At 39.8% G+C, this 19968-nt stretch overlaps 1 protein-coding gene across 5 annotated transcripts in view; it reads right to left on the bottom strand.

Annotated features, from left to right (window-relative positions):
• Positions 1–19968, bottom strand: part of NALCN (sodium leak channel, non-selective) — a 256166-nt gene that overhangs the window by 222289 nt on the left and 13909 nt on the right. The window lies entirely within an intron of this gene.

The following is a 19968-nucleotide window of genomic DNA, read 5'->3' as shown; positions in this document are numbered from 1 at the left end:
AAAGGGATATTCCATACCATATGGCATCGTGCTCAGTATAGAAACTGGGGGGAGTTGGCTGGGGAGCAGCGATTGCTGCTCGGGGACAAGCTAGGCATTGGTCAGCAGGTGGTGAGAGATTGCATTGTGCATCACTCATTTTGTGTATTATTTTATCATTATTATTTTCTCTTCCTCTGCTGTCCTATTAAACTGTCTTTATCTCAACCCACGGGTTTTACTTTTTTTTCCTGATTCTCTCCCCCATCCCACTGGGGGTAGGCAGGGAGGGTGAGAGAGTGGCTGTGTGGTGCCTAGTTGCTGACTGGGTTTAAACCATGACATATTGGCACTCCATTAATTGTCTAGCACAGGGATTCAGAGCATACCTTTGCAGTACTGAATAAAAAAACCTCAGGAAAGAAAACTGAGCACTTGACAACGCATATGCCTTCCTCACCTGTTCTCTGGCTCTGCTTTAGACTTCTTCAACTAGCTCTCGAAAATAACACCTGAGTGTGGTTTTGGTGACAGTCCAATCCAGAGATCACTCCTAAAAGGCAGCGTGGAGAAGACTGCATCCAAGCTCAGTTTCCTCCATACTACACTATTCTCAACCACTGCTCCAGTTCGCATGCTTAGGTATCCTCATCTCTCACAATGACTTGCAACACAGGCCCTCCATGCAAGCTATAAAAACAGTTCGTTGGTGGGCTGCTAATGCCTCACACTTTACTTCAACCACCAAACTGAAAACAATCTACATTTATTAGGTAGATTTTGGCTGAGAGGTTAGATAGTTTCGTGTACCACATGGAGCATAGAGGAAGTTGGGGACCAAATGCATATAGATGGATGCGGCTTGTTGAAAGGGAGACTAGACAAGACTAGACCTAAGGAAAGTGGATATCCCAGTTTCATGTTGTATAGCAGTAAAAACATATGCAGAGACATTGACAGAGTATCTCAGGGCACATCAACACGCGTTTCCAAACGAGGTCTCTCCTAACAGATTGAACACACCCTCCCCTGCCTTATACATTACCTGGTTCCTTTTCTCTTTTTAGTGTTCTGCCAGATACAAACTACAGTGTTTGATATCCACTTGTGACAGGTATAATTGGGGAAAAAATTATTGTCAAGTCTCAAGAATCTTGAAGACATTACTGAACTTTGGCCTGTTATGCGATTCCTGGCTTGATACACATTGTTTCTTATTTCAGCGATAGTTATTTCAGTCAACCTGTACTTGTTTTTAAATGTCTCAGCATTTTCATTGATTCTAAAAGCACAGACGTTTTGTTTTAATCTAATATTTTCAATGACATACACTATCCTAAAAATGATTTATCATTCCTTGCAGTAGGTGACAGCAAGATGTATTTTGGCTCTATACACAATATATTTTTTAAAAAGACTTTTATTTCAGTTGCAAAAATTCTTCAGGGCAGAAGTGAACAAAGTAAGGATATAAGGAAAATACAGTAAGTGATTTTCAAATCAGAAACAAAGGACAGAGAACTTCAACGTTATTTTCAGAAGAAGGACTTCCTAACACATAAGGATGTTAAAATTCTCCTCAATCCAAGAATTAAGAGGAGAAAGACTGCAAATCAGGGAAGCAACAGAACAGGAACTTTTGCATCATAATTTTAACCTGTCCTTCCTGAAGAAAGTAGACTTAGTTCTCTAAGTAACGTCTGAGCTAATCAGAAACTCTTCACTCAGGGCTGAACAAACTCAGCTGTTTCAGTGGTTATGTTGAGTAACTGTGAAGCAGATACATGTTATTTCTCTAGGGAGATCAGCTACCAACACCCTAAATCTCTTACCCCTCTCTCCTCTCCCCCTGTTCCCCCTTAGTGAACAGATTTGTATCAACATGCAACTTGAGTCCTTCAGTTGTGGCTCTGAACAAAGATGCTGATTGGTCATTCTCTTGATGAAGAACTCTTTGAAACTTACTTTTCTCCTCTTAAGCACCCTTTGTCTAAAGCAAAAAGTTTTCCCTGAGTTGTGCTGTACAGATCTGAGCACGAACTCGTGCGGGAGTTCCTGCATTCAACCTCCTCTGAATAACCCATCAAGTATTCACTAGAAGCCAAATCTTTTTTTAGAAATTGCTTTTTCTCTCCACAATACGTGTGGCATGATTGAAGAGGCTCCGCTGTTTTCTCCTTAGAAAGGAAGATGTCGTGACCCTTCCGAGTCTTCTCACCAGTCAGGCTGCTCCACCGCCTCACTTCTCTCGTCGTCACGTCAGGCCAGCTTCCCCCGCTACATCCTCCCTGTCAGGGAGGCTTTCAGCAGGTCACCCACAGAAACTTAAGGCACCTCAATTACATCTGTAGAAACTACTCATTTTGGAGGAGGTTCTGCCCCTTTCCGCTTTGCGTGTAGGGAGGCTTTGGCTAAGTCCTTTTCATGTTTGTCATTTGGCTGGCAGTGGATGTGGCGGGGAATCTTTAATGCATTTATACTGTGTGTTGGCATATAGGATGTTATTTGGTGTTGGAAGCATTTTTAAGGCAGGACCACGTCCTGCTTAATGTAAAAATCAGAATATACTTTTTAGTATGAGTCTTGGTATTGACTTCTAGTGCTACTTCCATAAACAATCTAATTCTGACTAAACACTGGCTAGCACTCACATATCAATAGCAATGAACAATGAGTTTCATTCACATTTGAAAAAACCTTGGGCTGAAATTCCACACTCATGGTCAATGGCAGCCTGTTCTTAGACTTGGAAAGGAACAGATATACACAAATTTTAAATACATCTGATGACACCTTACCTAAAATAGCTGAAGTATTGCAATGTGTTAATCCCTCACCCTTTTTTCATCATGTCTGCTGAAATTTGAGAATTATTGATGAGGTTTGTTTTAGCATTTTTTTGTGAATGCACTATGCCGGATCATTTGCATTATGGCTTATAAGTCTTTGAAACGTGATCTAAACATTTGCAAAAGATGAAAGACTAGTACTGTAGACTAGAAGCCTCATGCTGAGACTAATCCAAACCTCTTAAAGTCATTAAAGTTGCTGACTCCCTACTGCGTACAGTGGACATTGGATTCTTTAAGGTGCACAGCAAGTCCTGAAAGCTTCTCCAGCAACATGACTTACAGTCTATCTAGACAACAAAATCATTTGCTTCTGACAGAGCAGCGGATGCCAGTCCACTTACACAGTCCATGACTGCAGGCTTGGGACAGCCCTTGGAAGGCTTTTGCGCAGTAAACCATGCCCTCATTGAATGCCTCTCCCAGGGAAACTAAGGGGCACCGCTGGAACTCAGTGGACTAGCTAACTAACTAACAGCTATTAAGCACAAAGCATTTTAAGATACATAAAAAAAATCTGAAGTCCAAAGCAGCAATACTGCTTAGCTATTAGATGGATCAATCTTTTCTATGTTAATTAAAGGCCTATTCATTATTTTGTAATACCCTTCCTAGTCTCCCTAGAACAGTTTCTCCTAATATGCTTCTGTCTTTTCCCTCAGTATTTATTTACGACAGGTTAGCATCACTGTTAGGCTAGTACACAACCATGGAAATGGCTTTCTTGGTAAACCACACATGTGGAATGGACTGAAAGTCTGCCTCTCTCTTAGAGATGCTAATCTGAATTAATCTGAAATTTGACATCCCAAAAGGACAGACAAGCTTGACATAACGGTCTGTAATTAAAATATTCTCTGTCCTACAAGAACTTAATTTTCTATGGCAATGTTGCCATAACTAAGGAAGAATACCTCAAGTTCAGCATAAGATCTTAGTGTTTCTTTACCTATTCGAAAATAGCACCAACAAATAAATCTCCTCCCTTCTCCCTACATTCTCGTTTCACCAGTTTTTGCATAATTTTAATACCATTACATTAACTGAGTAGAATGTATTAGCTCATTTCTTCATTTTTTTATTTTCATGTGCAATACTAATACTCCAATAACAGCACTGAGATGCCGGAAGATACACTTTCTCAAATGTAACCTGCACATTAAAGATAAAACACCAATTGGCAGTATTAGGTGCCCTGAACAGTCGTTACACAAGTTCACAGAAAAAGCAATTTTATAAGACCTAACTCACTGGAAGTGTGAGCCAATACAAAACACAGACAGAATCACACGCAAAAGTAATAACACCTGAGGTAGTCACTCCATGAGAGCCATTACAGTTTAACTTACACCAGAAGGGAAGACTAGCCAGACTGTAATTTTTAAATAAAAGTTTATTCCATTATCGACCTTGCTGAAAACAAAATACTCTATGAAATCAACATCTGAATTGCATAAAGCAATCTGATAGAAGATTGATTATGTCTGCTAATTTTCTTAAGCAATTTCAGTATCTCATTGGTAAGGCAGACGGTTTAGCTAGACGATAGCACAGTCATCTCCTAGGTCATTTCTGCCCTGCTTATCTCGTAACATCTCAGGAACACCTCAGGATGAACAGCAAATCCCTGCAAGTGAAAAGCCTCCTCTGCCTCCCTGCTTGCCTTCAGGAATTTATTTTTCTCTCTCATCCCTGACTACAACCTGTTCTCTGAATCCTTCCCTCCCGCCTCTTTCCAGCCACCTCTGTGGGAAAGCTAAATAAAAGACATGATATGACATTTGCTCTGAGTCATCAGATTTATCATCATCTGCTCTGGAAAGGAGTCCTGTAGTCTTCGGTCTGTCATTAGGAGAACCTTAGTCTCCCACTTTTCCTCCCAGTCTCTGACAAACAGGATAGCTGAAAGATGGTACAAACACGAAGAGACTAGCAAGCTCAGTAACAACCAGCTACTTTGCTATTCTGTCATGGTCACTGGATCCTGAATGTGGTGGTGGTAAATAAAGCACATCAACAACTCTAGCAAATTCTTCAGATCACCCTGTGGGCTACTTTGTGTAGCACTACAAATAAGCATTAAGGGGTGGAGGTTGACATTTACTGGCATTTTAGGAGCAGCATAAAGGCACAGGAGGAAATAGAAGGAATAGAGGGAATCAGAATTCAGGAGTATCACTTTTTCCCCCTTGGCTATGCTCATTATAACACTAAAAGAGCAAGCTAGAAGAGAGGGCACAGCTAAGTTAGGGAAAAAAGACTCACCCTCCCTCCCCTCCCCCCCCCCCCTTACTCCATACAAACACCGCAGGGCATGGAGGTGGGAGCGGGGCAGAAAATGAAATCAGAGCTCAAGGGAGCACCTTGCCTAACTTCTCTCTCTCCCCTGCAAATGCAGATAAAGATATACATACACACACAGAGGGTATGTATCTCCTTCCCAGTCACACGTACGGATACATCCCTTATGTTTCTGGCTCAACTTCAAACTTCCCCTATTTCCTTAAAAACCTACAGTTTACAAGTCTGTTTAGTAGCACAATGATGTGGACAATTCAGCCCAGACCCCAACCTGTCAAATACTTTCAACATTTTCCTCACGCAGAAAGGAGAATGAAGAGATGCAGCCTAATCAAGAAGAAAAGCTGCCTCTAACTTCTGTTCTCAATTCTCTTCTGTCCCCCCAAAATGAAACTATTTCTCAACTGTGCTCATGTTTCAAGCATTAGCCCCCTTCTTCCTTCTTCAGAGCTCTGCAATTCCTCAGCTGCCATGGGGACCGACTGAAGTGGGACCTTAGACAGACAGATGACTCTCAGCCACAGTACCGCCTTAAAAGTCCATCTTCTACTCTGCGTGACATAAAAAAATTCAATTGGAAGCATTTTATTATCACAGAATCATATAGGTTGGAAAAGACCTTTAAGATCATCGAGTCCAACTGTAACCCTAACACTACCAAGACCACCACTACACCATGTCCCTAAGCACCTCATCCAAACGTCTTTTAAATACTTCCAGGGATGGAAACTCAACCACTTCACTGGACAGCCTGTTCCAATGCTTGATAACCCTTTCAGTGAAGTAAAATTTCCTAATATCCAGTCTAAACCTCCCCTGGTGCAACTTGAGGCCATTTCCTCTCGTCCTGTCACTCGTTACCTGGGAGAAGAGACCGACCCCCACCTCGCTACAACCCCCTTTCAGGTAGAGAGCAATAAGGTCTCCCCTCAGCCTCCTTTTCTCCAGACTAAACAACCCCAGTTCCCTCAGCTGCTCCTCATAAGACTTGTGCTCCAGACCCTTCACCAGCTTCGTTGCCCTTCTCTGGACACGCTCCAGCACCTCAATGTCTCTCTTGTAGTGAGGGGCCCAAAACTGAACACAGGATTCAAGCTGCGGCCTCACCAGTGCCGAGTACAGGGGCACGATCACTTCCCTAGTCCTGCTGGCCACACTATTTCTGATACAAGCCAGGATGCCATTGGCTTTCTTGGCCACCTGGGCACACTACTGGCTCATATTAGTGGCTGTCAACCAACACCCCCAGATCCTTCTCTGCCGGGCAGCTTTCCAGCCACTCTTCCCCAAGCCTGTAGCATTGCATGGGGTTGTTGTGACCCAAGTGCAGGACCCAGCACTTGGCCTTGTTGAACCTCCTACAATTGGCCTCGGCCCATCGATCCAGCCTGTCCAGGTCCCTCTGTAGAGCCTTCCTCCCCTCAAGCAGATCAACACTCCTGCCCAACTTGGTGTCGCCTGCAAACTTACTGAGGGTGCACTCAATCCCCTCGTCCAGATCATTGATAAAGATATTAAACAGGAGTGGCCCCAACACAGAGCCCTGGGGAACACCACTTGTGACCGGCCGCCAACTGGAGTAAACTCCATTCACCACCACTCTTTGGGCCCAGCCATCCAGCCAGTTCTTTACTCAGCGAAGAGTACATCCATCCAAGCCATGAGCAGCCGGTTTCTCCAGGAAAATGCTGTGGGAAACTGTGTCAAAGGCTTTACTGAAGTCTAGGTAGACAACATCCACAGCCTTTCCCTCATCCATTAGGCAGGTCACCTTGTCGTAGAAGGAGATCAGGTTGGTTAAGCAGGACCTGCCTTTCCTAAACCCATGCTGGCTGGCCTTGGTCTCTTGGTTATCCTCTACATGCCACATGACGGCACTCAGGTTGATCTGCTCCACCAGCTTCCCCGGTACTGAGGTCAGGCTGACAGGCCTGTAGTTCCCCAGGTCCTCCTTCCGGCCCTTCTTGTAGATGGGCATCACATTTGCTAATCTCCAGTCAACTGGGACCTCCCCAGTTAGCCAGGACTGCTGGTAAATGATGGAAAGGGTCTTTGTGAGCACATCTGCCAGTTCCTTCACTACTCTCAGGGGGATCTCATCAGGCCCCATAGACTTGTGAGTGTCTAAGTGGTGCAGCAGGTCACTAACCATTTCCCCCTGGATTATGGGGGCTCCATTCTGGTTCCTGTCCCTATCTTCCGACTCCGGGTGCTGGGCACCCAGAGAACAATTGGCCCTACTATTAAAGACTGAGGCAAAGAAGGCATGAAGTACCTCAGCCTTTTCCTCATCCTTTGTCACTGTGTTCCCTCCCTCGTCTACGAGAGGCTGGAGATTCTCCTTAGCTCTCCTTCTGCTGCTAATGTATTTGAAGAAGTATTTTTTGTTGTCCTTTACGGCAGTAGCCAGACTGAGCTCTAGCTCAGCTTTGGCCCGTCTAATTTTCTCCCTGCACAACCTTGCTACGCCTTTGTAGTCCTCTTGACTTGCCTGCTCCTTCTTCCAAAGGTCATAGACTCTCTTTTTCCTGAGTTCTAGCCAAAGCTCTCTAGTCAGCCAGGCCGGTCTTCTTTCCCGCTGGCTCGTCTTTCAGCACCTGGAGACAGCCTGCTCTTGTGCCTTTAGGACTTCCACCTTAAAGAATGTCCAGCCTTCCTGGACTCCTTTGCCCTTTAGGGCTGCCTCCCAGGGGACTCTGTCGACCAGTCTCCTAAACAGGCCAAAGTCTGCCCTCCAGAAGTCTATGCAACATAGAATTATGCAACAACCAGCAAATTATATACTAGCCATCTTTTAATGCAAAGTACTTCTGTAACTGTAAAATGATGATCCATGCAGGAAACGAAGGAAATTGTGGATTGCTTAGCTGAGACCATTTTAATAACCAAAGAAAAACTGGTATATTTTAAAATGGGTGGTCACCTCCAAGTCAGCCCTCTGCAACAGTGATAGTATCACTCCAAATGAACCAACATATTTTTTTAAAAAAGACTGTATTTGGGGGAAAAAAGAAACAATGGGGGGGAACACACAGCTTCTCATTTCTGTATGTCTTCCTTTCTCATAAAGTGTCTTCATTCACAGTGAAGGAACGTATTTAAAACACATTCACATAACAGCAATGGATTTGTAACAGCCAATGGAATTAGAATTGCTGTGTGAAGCTTAACTCTAAACGGTTATAGTGGGTGTAATATCATTTTATCATCACTCAGTTAAACAAGTTCAATTTGTAACTACTCATGTATTGTACTGAACTGCTCCATCATCAGATGCTTCCAAGTAACACATTACATAGTGCATAATTTATCTTTGTCATAACATGTAATGTAATATTCATAGTAATCTTGTAGTCTATGCTAGAAAAGAGCTGAAAAAAATCACTTGATGTTACAGCACACAAAACAAAGTCACACTATTTATAATTAAAAAAATGAAACCCAGCTCTTTCTGGTCCTTTGGATTAGAGGGTGATTCCATGCATGTTACAGACACACAACACACACAGTTCCAATCTATCATTACAAAAAAGCTATAATCACTAGAGAACCACTACTTTATCATTTGCAATAATTACAAAAAAAAAGATTTTTAAGTTAATTTGTTGAGGTTTTCAGATTATTTTAGGAATTACCAATGAAGACGTAAGGCTATTTCATTCATTAAAGAATAGTCTCAAATGTATTTTTAAGGCACACTAGGTTTTTGTTAATTTAAATAACTTCACCAAACTTAGTATTTCATGTTTCATATTGTAATAGGAGGTTTTTAAACTATAGTATTCACCATCTCATTTGCTGTTTCTAACAGAAAGAAAAAAAAAAACACCAAAAAGCCTGTAAAGGAAGAAACAATCCTGGCCATGAAGTAAGAATCAAGACTTTCAAACAGACAAACAAGGACCACTTTACTTGCTAAAAATCCTGTAACAGTGTTTGCTGTAAAATAAGGGGGGGAGAGGGGGTATTGGGAGGAGTTAAAAAATGGTGTTTTAAACCAAAACTGTTAAAGAAAATTTAAAAACAAAACAGAAACAAACATGAAAACACAACACTCCCTTCCTCAAGTACAAAAAGTATCAAGGGGAATAACCATTTCCACAGAACGATGGAGAGAAATGCCTCAACACACCTGTATCAGCCAAATCACTGCAGAGCATCTCAGTTCTGACAAGTAATTCATATTGTCCACTATTCAGAGCTGCCAGGAACAGCCTTCATATGTAGTCAAGAGAGGACAGATGCCAATACCTTCTTATCAATACCCAACAGTAAGTATGGCTACAGAACACGTGGGGAAGGGAGCTTTACTGGTGTATTACATTGCTGCTTTCTTGATACACCGCTTTACCACTGCAGCTGGGTGCCAACATGCCCTGCAGAGAGATTTTATGGGTTACTACACTGAAAGCCTGAATTTCATTTCCCTCTCCATCTGCTCATTAGCCAACTGTATTCAGTGCCGTAAGTATCACCTTACTAGCTGTCTCTGCTCCCTTGGATGTCTTAAGGGTTCATCAAATCTAAAAATGGCTGATCAGGAGGAGGATTAATAGGATCCCCGTACCTGGAACAGCACTCACTGTTTCCAGGAAGTGCACAGGAAAAAAATCTTCACCATGAGAACAATTAAACATTGGAACACGTTGCCCAGAGAAGTGCTAGCATCTCCCTTGCTGGAAACATTCAAGACTCAGCTTGATAGGACCCTGGATAACCACATTAAGGCCCTGCTTTGAGTAACAAGTTGGTCCAGACCATCTCCATAGGTCCCTTCCAACCCGGACTTTTCTCTGGCTGTGTGCATCTAAGCCAATCTCCTCAAGATGCCGGTTCCTCGGGGTAGACTCCAGTTCTACACCTAGTTCCACATGCATGGATGTCTACTCATGCTTGGAAGTACTCCGCAGCCTTGAGAAGGTGATGTGTGCTAAACACTGCTGTGCTTCATCCAGCAGTATTCTGCCCTCCCCCAGCTCTGATGTTTATGGTGGATGCAATGGGCAGATTTGGATCCAAATGTTTCAAGGTGAAAGCTTTCACTCTGAAGCATCAAATATTGCCTGGAGATTGAATAGGGAGATTTGATAGGCAGTCAGTCTCATCTAACATCACAAAACTCAGATTTATGATCACAATTCACAGCTCTCCTTCAACAGAAAAAAGCCACAATGATGAAAGTTGGAACAGATAAGAAGAAGGCACTTTTCAGAAAGAGGATTTTATTATTTAGTAATTAGCATTATTAAAAGCTGGAGAATCCATTTCATACTACAGAGACCAGGGAAAGTTTACTGAAACAACAATCTTAGTATAGCTGTAAGAAAGCAATATTTATATTAGTGGTGGTGAACACAATACTCTGAAATGAAATTTTACATTCAGCTTACTGCCTTAAAAATCCCACACAAATTTTGTCATTTTCATGAAAATACAGCTGCACAGAAATGTTCTTATTCCCTTCCACAGGGATTTGGATGTCATTAAGATTTTTTCATCTTCATGTCTTGTTTTATTCTCTCAAATTAAGAGAGAAGACAACATGGGCATAAACTAAACTAAACTAAAAAGATATTGTTCAATTTTCTCAGACTTCCCTGAAAGTGCAAGTTTCAACACAGAAAGGCAAATTAGGGATGAAGTTTCCTCCCCTCCTACCTGAATACATAACATGTTATCCAATACGTTGACTTCACTATCCCAGTATATGTGTCATTTTACCCTGACATGAAGCGATGCATTAAAAATATCCCTTGATAATAGCTACTTTCATGAAGAAAAACAGTAAAGTAATCCGTGAAAGTAGTATTAGAACGGGAAAAATTAACATTACTGAAAAGTAAAGTTTTGTTCATCTAATTTGTCTGTATATTGAAAGAGCAATTTCTAAATACATTATGAAAGTCAGTATGTTGTATATTTTTTCTTAGCAACTTTAAGGTTCAATTTTGATCACCACGGTAAGTCACTAAGTATTATATGGACACATACTGCAATCCATGCCCAAAAATAATTTCTCATTAAAAACTTCTATGACCCATTGACTGGTTAGAAAAATTACCTTTTTTATTCTAGAAATACTGCCTATGTAACTTCACTAAGTAATTTAAATGCCTTTGATTTTCTAATACTCTAATGCAAAAATGGTGCAAAAGGCCCCACTGTGTAATATGAGTCATTACTTTCCTGTAATAAACACTCCAACAAAAGCAGGCACAAGTAACCATAGAAACAGGTGCGTATATTCCAGTGCCACGGTCTCTAACCTTCCCTGGCCCACAGGCAGTAACACCCAACTAGCAGCATGCTGCAGGCAACTTCGTATTTGTTTTCCTCACGATAATCAGTTTTAATTTTTTTAATTTCCTGTGACTGGAAACAGCATTGGAGCATTTCACTAGCAACAGGATCCCAGTAGGCTGGGACCAGATGTCCTTGTGATGGACATCTTAGCAAAACAGCAACAGACAAACACAGGAAAAAGGTGAGACAGAAGACTCAACTTTTGTAGACTGAATGTCTTATTCAAATAATGGATATCAATACTGTTTGCTATGAAATAATACTTAAAACTAACAATCACAGCTGCCAACACGAACACACTCCAGTATTTTTTAAGTTAAAATTTAAGACAATTTGAAATAATACACATTTTGCCAACACAGAATAGCATGGGACCTGCACTACACATCTAAGTTTCCAACAGCATTATACATAGTACGGAATTCTATTTTTTTACTATAGATATGTAAAATAATTTGTCATACGTACAAATAATTTTCACTTTATAATCCCAAGAAGTAGATTCAAAGGGGAAATTAAAATCTTAAACCAACTGAGTCTTTTTCATGTTTGCTCTGTGAGCCTTTTACTGCCACAGGTAAGTAGTTTTCCATTTTTTCCCTCCACATAATTACACCCTGTTTAATCAAAGCATCTCGTCATTTTCTCCTCCTTGCCACTGATTCCACTGGTTATTCCCTGCCCTCCAGGTTGAGGTTCTCGCTCCTGTTTGTGACTTGCACACCCAGAGACTGAGCTTTCACCACCAGGCATCACGAGCACATCAGAGCATGCTGACATGGGATGATAGGAGCCACATATTCTGTTTTACTGCCTGACCTTTGAAAGCAACACAACTTCCTGATCCTTAACTCATTTATATGCCATGGGGTATACAGCATATCTAAAGTCATAAAGTGCAGTAACTTCAGAATTTCCATCTTCTGTTTTCAGTCTGTAATGCAGCAGAAACTCCCTTGACAAAGTTACTAAAAGCTGGTGAGCCAGCTGACTGTGTTTCACCGCAATTCAATTAATATTTCCATCATTTATCAGAAGGGTTAAACTCATTTTGTAATTTTTCCATTCTTGTTAAATGAAGGTGGAATGTTTAATATTAAAGGTACTGAAAAGAAGGCAAAACAGATACTTGTAATAAGGTACAGTAAACAACAGTTCTGTCATCCATAACTCAAGACAAATTTCTGAATTAGGATGATTATGGAAGAAACTCATTTAAGCATAAATGAGTTAATGCCATAAGTGTTAAAGAAGAAGCTGGCATCCAGTCGTCTGTATGCTTTCTGTAGTGCCCACCTGTCCATTGACAACAAATCTATAATAATGAGTTAGAGTAATCGCTGACTGTGAGATACCTAAAGGCTAGGTGTCAGCCTAGGTACTTTAAGCTTCCCTTTCAGTCAATGGAGAAAAACAACCCAGATAAATTACCTTTTGGAAGAGCTTACTTTATACACAAACAACTAATTACAGACAATTGCAGACCCTCAAATTAGCACTGATGAATCCTACTAAAAGTGTTTCTGTTTTAAGCCCAAATATCTACTTGATGCAAGCAAAGATAAAAACGTGTCAGAATACGCAAACAGACATCAGCTGCCACTGGAAACCGTTGCAGACCCCAGTTTAGATGACAGCAATCAGAGTATTTCATTACAGCATAAAAATCCTGTCTGCACCTCACATCACCTGCACTACAGGTGGAAAATTCCCTATATTGGCAGAGAACTGAGTGTAGAGAGTTAAGCCTATATGGCTCAGGTAAGTCTCCAGCCTGCTCCATCCTCAATTCTCTCCTCTTGAGCAGAGAGATAGCAACTACAGCAACCAAAGCACCTATCAGAAAAACGACGAGGAAAATGTGCTCTCTGCACAGGGCTAACGCTGCCTGGGAACACCTGACATACTGAAAGCCACTGATTTCAGTTAACTGGCCTTTAGTACTGGACAGAAGCAAAGGAAATGGCTCCCATCTCTCTGTGACTGCATTGGTAGAAGATTAAGCTTTGTTTCAGTTCCTGCATGAATTCACCAAGAGAGTGCTGAAAGCTAATGGTGCAACCACTCACTTCAGCCTCTTGCAGGAGTACTGAAGTCAGTGAATAGCGCTCAGTGCTACTGAAATAAAGTCTGACAAATTCACTCGCAACTACTTCAGTTAGTACAAAAGTTTTGCTGTGAATGTAATTGATTTAACAATGGGGGAAATGTCAAGGACCATTACTTCTGACTTTCTATAATCTTTGTTAGCTGACATGTGTCACAACTGCACAGTGAAAAGAAAGACATTTCTATTAAATTCAGTGCGCTACTTGTGCTATATAAAAAAATTTCTAATTTTCAGCATGATGATACTAAAATAAGTGTCAGCTAGGCTTTTTTAACAGACAGGAGAGAGAACTCTCACACTTTTTATTTTACAGTGTTACTCTTCTAACAGAGAAACACGATAAACCATGCCTCGTTTTCACAACATGATTTCAATGTAGGTTTTCTAATACCATCATGACTGTGATTAGAAGCCGCAATGAGGATGTGGTATAATGAAGATAATTTCACATACCCTCACAGTGTCCATGGAGTGAAATGATATCCATTCATCTCTCATTCCCTAAAGGCTGAATTTTCACCTGAGACATCTGTTACTTGGTTCCTTTTTGTTGTAGTGAATGTGAATTCTTTCATATCATGGACACAGTTTCCTGAAAGTTTCTCAGATTTTGGCACATTTTCCTTTTTGGTTATTTTATTATATATAATGCCACCAGTGCAATTGTATCTAGTACAAGCAATTTACCTGGAATATTTCTCTATCTCCTCATTCCATCTCCTAATACAAAGGCTGAAACTAAAAATTTTTAATAAAGATAAGATACCTTCAAAGTAAGGTATCCTTACCTTGCTCATACCGATGTGAGAAGACCTTCAGAAGACACCTTATTAGAAAGCAGAAAGTAATTTTTGCATCACACTGATTAAAAGAAATACAAAGTTCTTCCGTCACAGGTTAGGCTCTGAACTTTCCCTGAATCAATGAACAGACCTATGTAAAGCACATACAGTCATGTTAAGTGACATACAAGTGGGCATGTAAATGTGAGCTTTGATTCTGAGGGACTGTGAGTCTTGTCAGTTAGGTTACAAGCTGACTCATGAACTATTTCAACAGACACAAACATTAGTTAATTCATGGTGCTCTCAGAAGCCTGCCAATCAATCACTAAGTTATGCAGTAGACATAAACTGCATGTAATTGGGAGACCAGTTTAAATCTTATTCAAGATACAGTGAAGGAGATCGTTCTGCTTTCATTTAAACAGACTTAATACTTCCTTGATGCAGCTGATTATAGCAGACCTCTTTCTGACCAAGGAGCCCGAGACATGAAAGAAATCAGAACCAAAGAGTCACTGAACTCTATATACATTCTGGGAACTAAAGATCATGTAAACAAATCTAGGATCAATTGAAGAAAGTGGAATTTTGAACTGAAGAGATCATGAAAATACCAATGCCAAATTGAATTCAGTAACTTTTACTATTGCACTAAATTTATTACATTTTATACATTGCTACATGGTGTGGTACTATGGTGGCCGAAATTGCATTTATTTCTTAGAAGGCTGTAACTTCACTCACAAAACCAAAGAAGTATATTATGGTTGCATACAACGTTAAACCTTCAGATTCTTTATACAACCATAAATCACCAGTATCAGGCAGTAAAATAAAGATAACTTCCAACTAAATGTGGAAGTTCCAGTTTTATGATCCCAATGAATCAGAGGTTAGTTACTTACCTAGACTTTGCCTATGTCTGCAAATCTTCATACTCTAGGTATTCTGGCAATCACCTTATTATATGTTTCCTGATAAACTCCAAGTAACACAGAGTATTTCTGACCTAATAAAATATTACTTAGAGCATAAAAAAGTGGTTGCCAAAGAAGTAAACATATTCTGTGAGAGGCTAGTTGATAGCAAACCCATCACTGTTCACTGTACCAACATATAAGAGATCCGTGACTTCTGCTAAATCACTGATACTACGTTGTGTTTTCCAGCCACCCTGGTACCAGTGGAGCTTTGTGTTTCAGGATACTATGATTGAGCGTGTATCTGCCAAGCAGACATACCTAAGTATAGCTGGGGAAAACATTACACCATGAAGATGCTCTGAGCTAATGCATTTCCATCTTACATGAGAGAATAAAAACCAAAATTAAGTAATCTCTTGAAACACCCCTGAATTATTCACTGAACTGAATGATGAGATTGGACATTACAGTAGGACTGGGAGACTTCTAAGTCCATGACAGTGATGGCTATTGTTCATGCTCTATTCTAAAAAATAATTAAAAATAGAAATTTGATTTCATTCAATTAAAACATTCCTATTCCTAAAATCCACACTATTCTGGTGTCATTAAATCTCATGAAAAATTGTGTCAACACGCAGCCTTTCCCCACATACCATGTTTTGATGTTCTAACAAGTCAAAGTCAAGAGGTCTCCTGGCCTTAATTCTTACCTTCAATCACCCCTGAAGTAGAGCTGTACTTTATATTTGATGTTTCTAGGTCTAAGACATAGAAATAGTGTATGTGGTAACACTAAAAGAACCTCATTCACCATTTTATTAAAATGGCCTTTTTATTTTACACAGTCCACAACTTTTTTAATGTGTAGAAAGTCTGTGATATTTACTACTTCTTAATTTTTTTCAAGGACTTTTAAAGAATCAGAATTTTTAATTTCTAAAATATTAGGTCTTTTTAAGATGTGTCTGTAACACAACTTAATAGACATCTGCAAACATGCTTCATAAGCTATTCCTACAAAAATATTGACGTGGCTAAGTCACATAATCCATTAATTCATGTGCTACTCAGACAACAGAATTTGCAATGCTTTGAAATCATTAAAATGCATGATCTACATAGAATGGTTGCAGAAAAAATATGTAACTATGAAAACTTGCATATCTAGGAATGCAATACTTTTTAAAAACAGTATTTTATTAATAATGTACTTAGCATATTTTCATGACTGAAATCCATATTCAAAATTATTTGCTCATAAAAACCTAATAGGTCAAACATCAATCAAAATAGTAAGCCACAACAGTTTCTCTTGTAACTACTTGAATAACTGGCGTGATGAAGTAATTAACACCGAACTTTTCATGTCATCAAACTAATCAGTTGGAGGCCAGGTAGTATTCCTGAAAGTTATTATCTAGTCAGGGATATTATATATTTACTGTCTTCACCTATTTGAAATAGATTTAATACTGTGTACACAGTATTTTCCTGAGCTACTCTATTATTTCACAGTGAGCTGTATCACAGGCCATCATTCTTCAATTTAGAACATATTTTAGAATACAAGCATAAAAATATATCATAAGAAACAAACTGACTTGGTCTAATTCTCTGTTTCTCTCTTATATTAAACTTCATAAACCATTACAAGTTGTCTTACTGTTTGTACATACATTTTATACAATGCAGCCAGCCAACATTAGGCAGACTGTCCTAGAATTGTGTATTTAAAAAGACCTCAATCAGTAAGAAATTATAGCCTGTATTTCATTTTTCAGAGGTGAGTTTCAAGGTAAAGACAGACATATTATTAGCATTAGTTCATTTGTTCATGACAAGTAACAATAGTCTGTAATAGCAAAAACTGTAATACGATTATCATATCACAAGCCTTTCAGTACTTCCTTCCCAGGTAGTGCCTACATACCGAATATGATTGGTAACACTGCACATTTATACCCATTTCAATTCTTCCAGAGGAGTCAATCTATCATAACACCTATTAGAAGCAAACAGTGTATGATAGCAATAATAAGGAATATTAATATACTGTTTTGAAAACAAAAGGATCTCAGACCCTGTAGTAGATATATCCTACACTGTCATCTTCTGGTTTCTTTAATATTTGTATTTTGTGCTCCTTGTCTAAACATGTCAGTGTCTATTTTTTTTGTAGGTGGTGGATATCCATATGAGCAGTGCCCTTGTAATTCAAAGAGTCCTCTGTATCGATTGTCTGCACAAATGGAACAAGCAACAACCAATACTCACAAGGCATAGGCAGCCCAAATTTTGAATAGATTTTACTAGCACAGCAACAATTATTCAGAAGGAGACATGAGTAATAAAAGGCACAATGTCACAGCAACATTTCAATTTAACTTTCCTTCTGGGGTAACAAAACACTTGGATGGATGTATCACTTTATTTTGTCACTTAGTTTACACAGGGAAAAGGGAAACTTTTTACAGACAAAAGGTTAGGATTTTCAAAAACTACTTTCCTTTTCTAAAAACCACTGGGAACCAAAGGAAGTAAATTTCTCATTTGTCCTCAGAAGGTGTTAATTAGACATGACTTAACATTTTCAAAATCTTGTAGCTCAGCTATACTTACATTGTTATTAATTGGGACTTAAGTAGATGGTGCCCACCTTCTCCATAAATTAGGTTCTCGCTGGACTAAAATTTTGCATTAACCATGGTTCAAAAGTTTATTAGCATTTCAATTCCTAAGGCCTTTACAGAAATACTGATTTATGGTAAAGTTCAGTAGAACCATATGGTTCATTCACATTCATTGATTCATTGATATGGTTAAACCACATTCATTGATCCTAAATTCACTAAAAGTCTTGAATGCATTTAAATTAGGACTATAGTTCATAAACAAATTTCCTTATACAAAGACGTTTCATACACAATCTTTAATAGGTGCTAATAGGTTTCTAAACAGTGCCTTATTTTACTTTGATTGCCACTATCTTTGGAAGCCCGTGGATCATTATGTTCTTGGTAGAGTTATAATATTTAATGAGTATTTTCCCTAGAATCAATAATCCAAAGAGTAAGTCAAATAGTTCACTAAAAAAGGATTATTCATTGATTTAGCATTCAAAGAAACAATTTGATAACATATTCAAAAAGCTCTGATTTAACAGCTGAAAAAAAGGCCAATCCAGTTCTAACACAGTTTTACGAAAGTTGCTATACATGACACAAGCCTGTATCCTTTTCCTACAGTTCTCTCTTATACACATGAATAGTGTGTAGCCACCAGGTTCAGTGAAGCCATCCTTCCCCTTTATTCAGCAATGGTGAGACCACATCCACAAGCCTGATTTTGAGCTGAGTGCAGTTCTGGGCTCCCCAGTACAAGAAGGACATAGACACAATGGAGTGAGCAGAGGAGTGACCAAAAAGGTCAGAGAGCTGGAGCGCATGACGTAGGAGGACAGAGTGAGAGACATGGGTCTGTTCAGCCTTCAGCAGAGAAGGCAAAGGGGAGACCTTGTTGCTGTCTACAACTACCTAATCAGAGGATACAGAGAAAATGGAGCCAAACTCTTCTTGGAAGTGCACAGTGGTAAGATAAGATACAAGGGACACAAGCTGGAACATGGAAAATTTTTTGCATGAGGTTGGTCAAGCACTGGAACAGGCTGTCTAGAAAGCTTGTGGAATCTTCATCCTTGGAGGAGTCTGAGATTCACCTGGACAACCCAAGCCAACTTCTACTACTGGGACAACCCAACTTCATCTAACTAGACCTGCTTTGGGCAGCAGGTCAGACTAAATGATCTCTGGAGGTCCCTTCCAATCTAAGTTATTCTATGACTCCATGAATAGCGCCAAAGAAGGCACTTCCTTTCAGTGTAACTACATTCACTGATGAATGCTACAAGACATTAAGCTGTAAGCAAATCCTCAGTTGTTAAAATAACAATAAATGCAGCCATTTTCTACTTGCGTAACAGTGGTTATGTCTAATTTCTACTGTATTTTTCTACTGTATTTTTATCTAATAAACAAAGAATAAAATGTCAGTGTGCAAATGAAATAATCTGTGCTGTTGTCATCTATACATGTATAACATGAATCAAGGCAATGGAACCAACTCCAGACAGCTATTCATTCTGTGTGGACAGACTCATCTGACGAGCTTCAAAGACAAGTTCATAATATGACGATCAAAGATAAGTTCATCCTATGAGGAGCGGCTAAGGACTCTGGGTTTTTCTAGTTTGGAGAAAAGGAGGCTGAGGGGTGACCGCATTGCTCTCTACAGCCTTCTGAGGAGGGGAAGTGGAGAGGGAGGCACTGATCTCTTCTCCCCGGCATCCAGTGATAAGAAGCACGGGAATGGTTCAAAGCTGCACCAGGGGAGGTTTAGACTTGACATTAGGAAGCATTTCTTTATCAAGAGGGTGGTCAAACACTGGAACAGGCTTCCTAGAAGGGTGGTCGATGCCCCAAGCCTGTCAGTGTTTAAAAGGCATTTGGACAATGCCCTTAAGAACATGCTTTAGCTTTTGGTCAGCCCTGAAGTGGTCAGGCAGCTGGACTAGATGATCGGTGCAGGTCCCTTCCAACTGTCCCTTCCACCTATTCTATTCTATTCTATTCTATTCTATTCTATTCTATTCTATTCTATTCTATTCTATTCTATTCTATATCTACAAACCCACAAATTTAAACAACACAGTGAAAGAC

Source organism: Ciconia boyciana, chromosome 1 (genome assembly GCF_034638445.1).
Source record: "Ciconia boyciana chromosome 1, ASM3463844v1, whole genome shotgun sequence".
Classification (NCBI taxonomy): domain Eukaryota; kingdom Metazoa; phylum Chordata; class Aves; order Ciconiiformes; family Ciconiidae; genus Ciconia; species Ciconia boyciana.
This window is presented reverse-complemented; position numbering and strand designations above follow the sequence as displayed.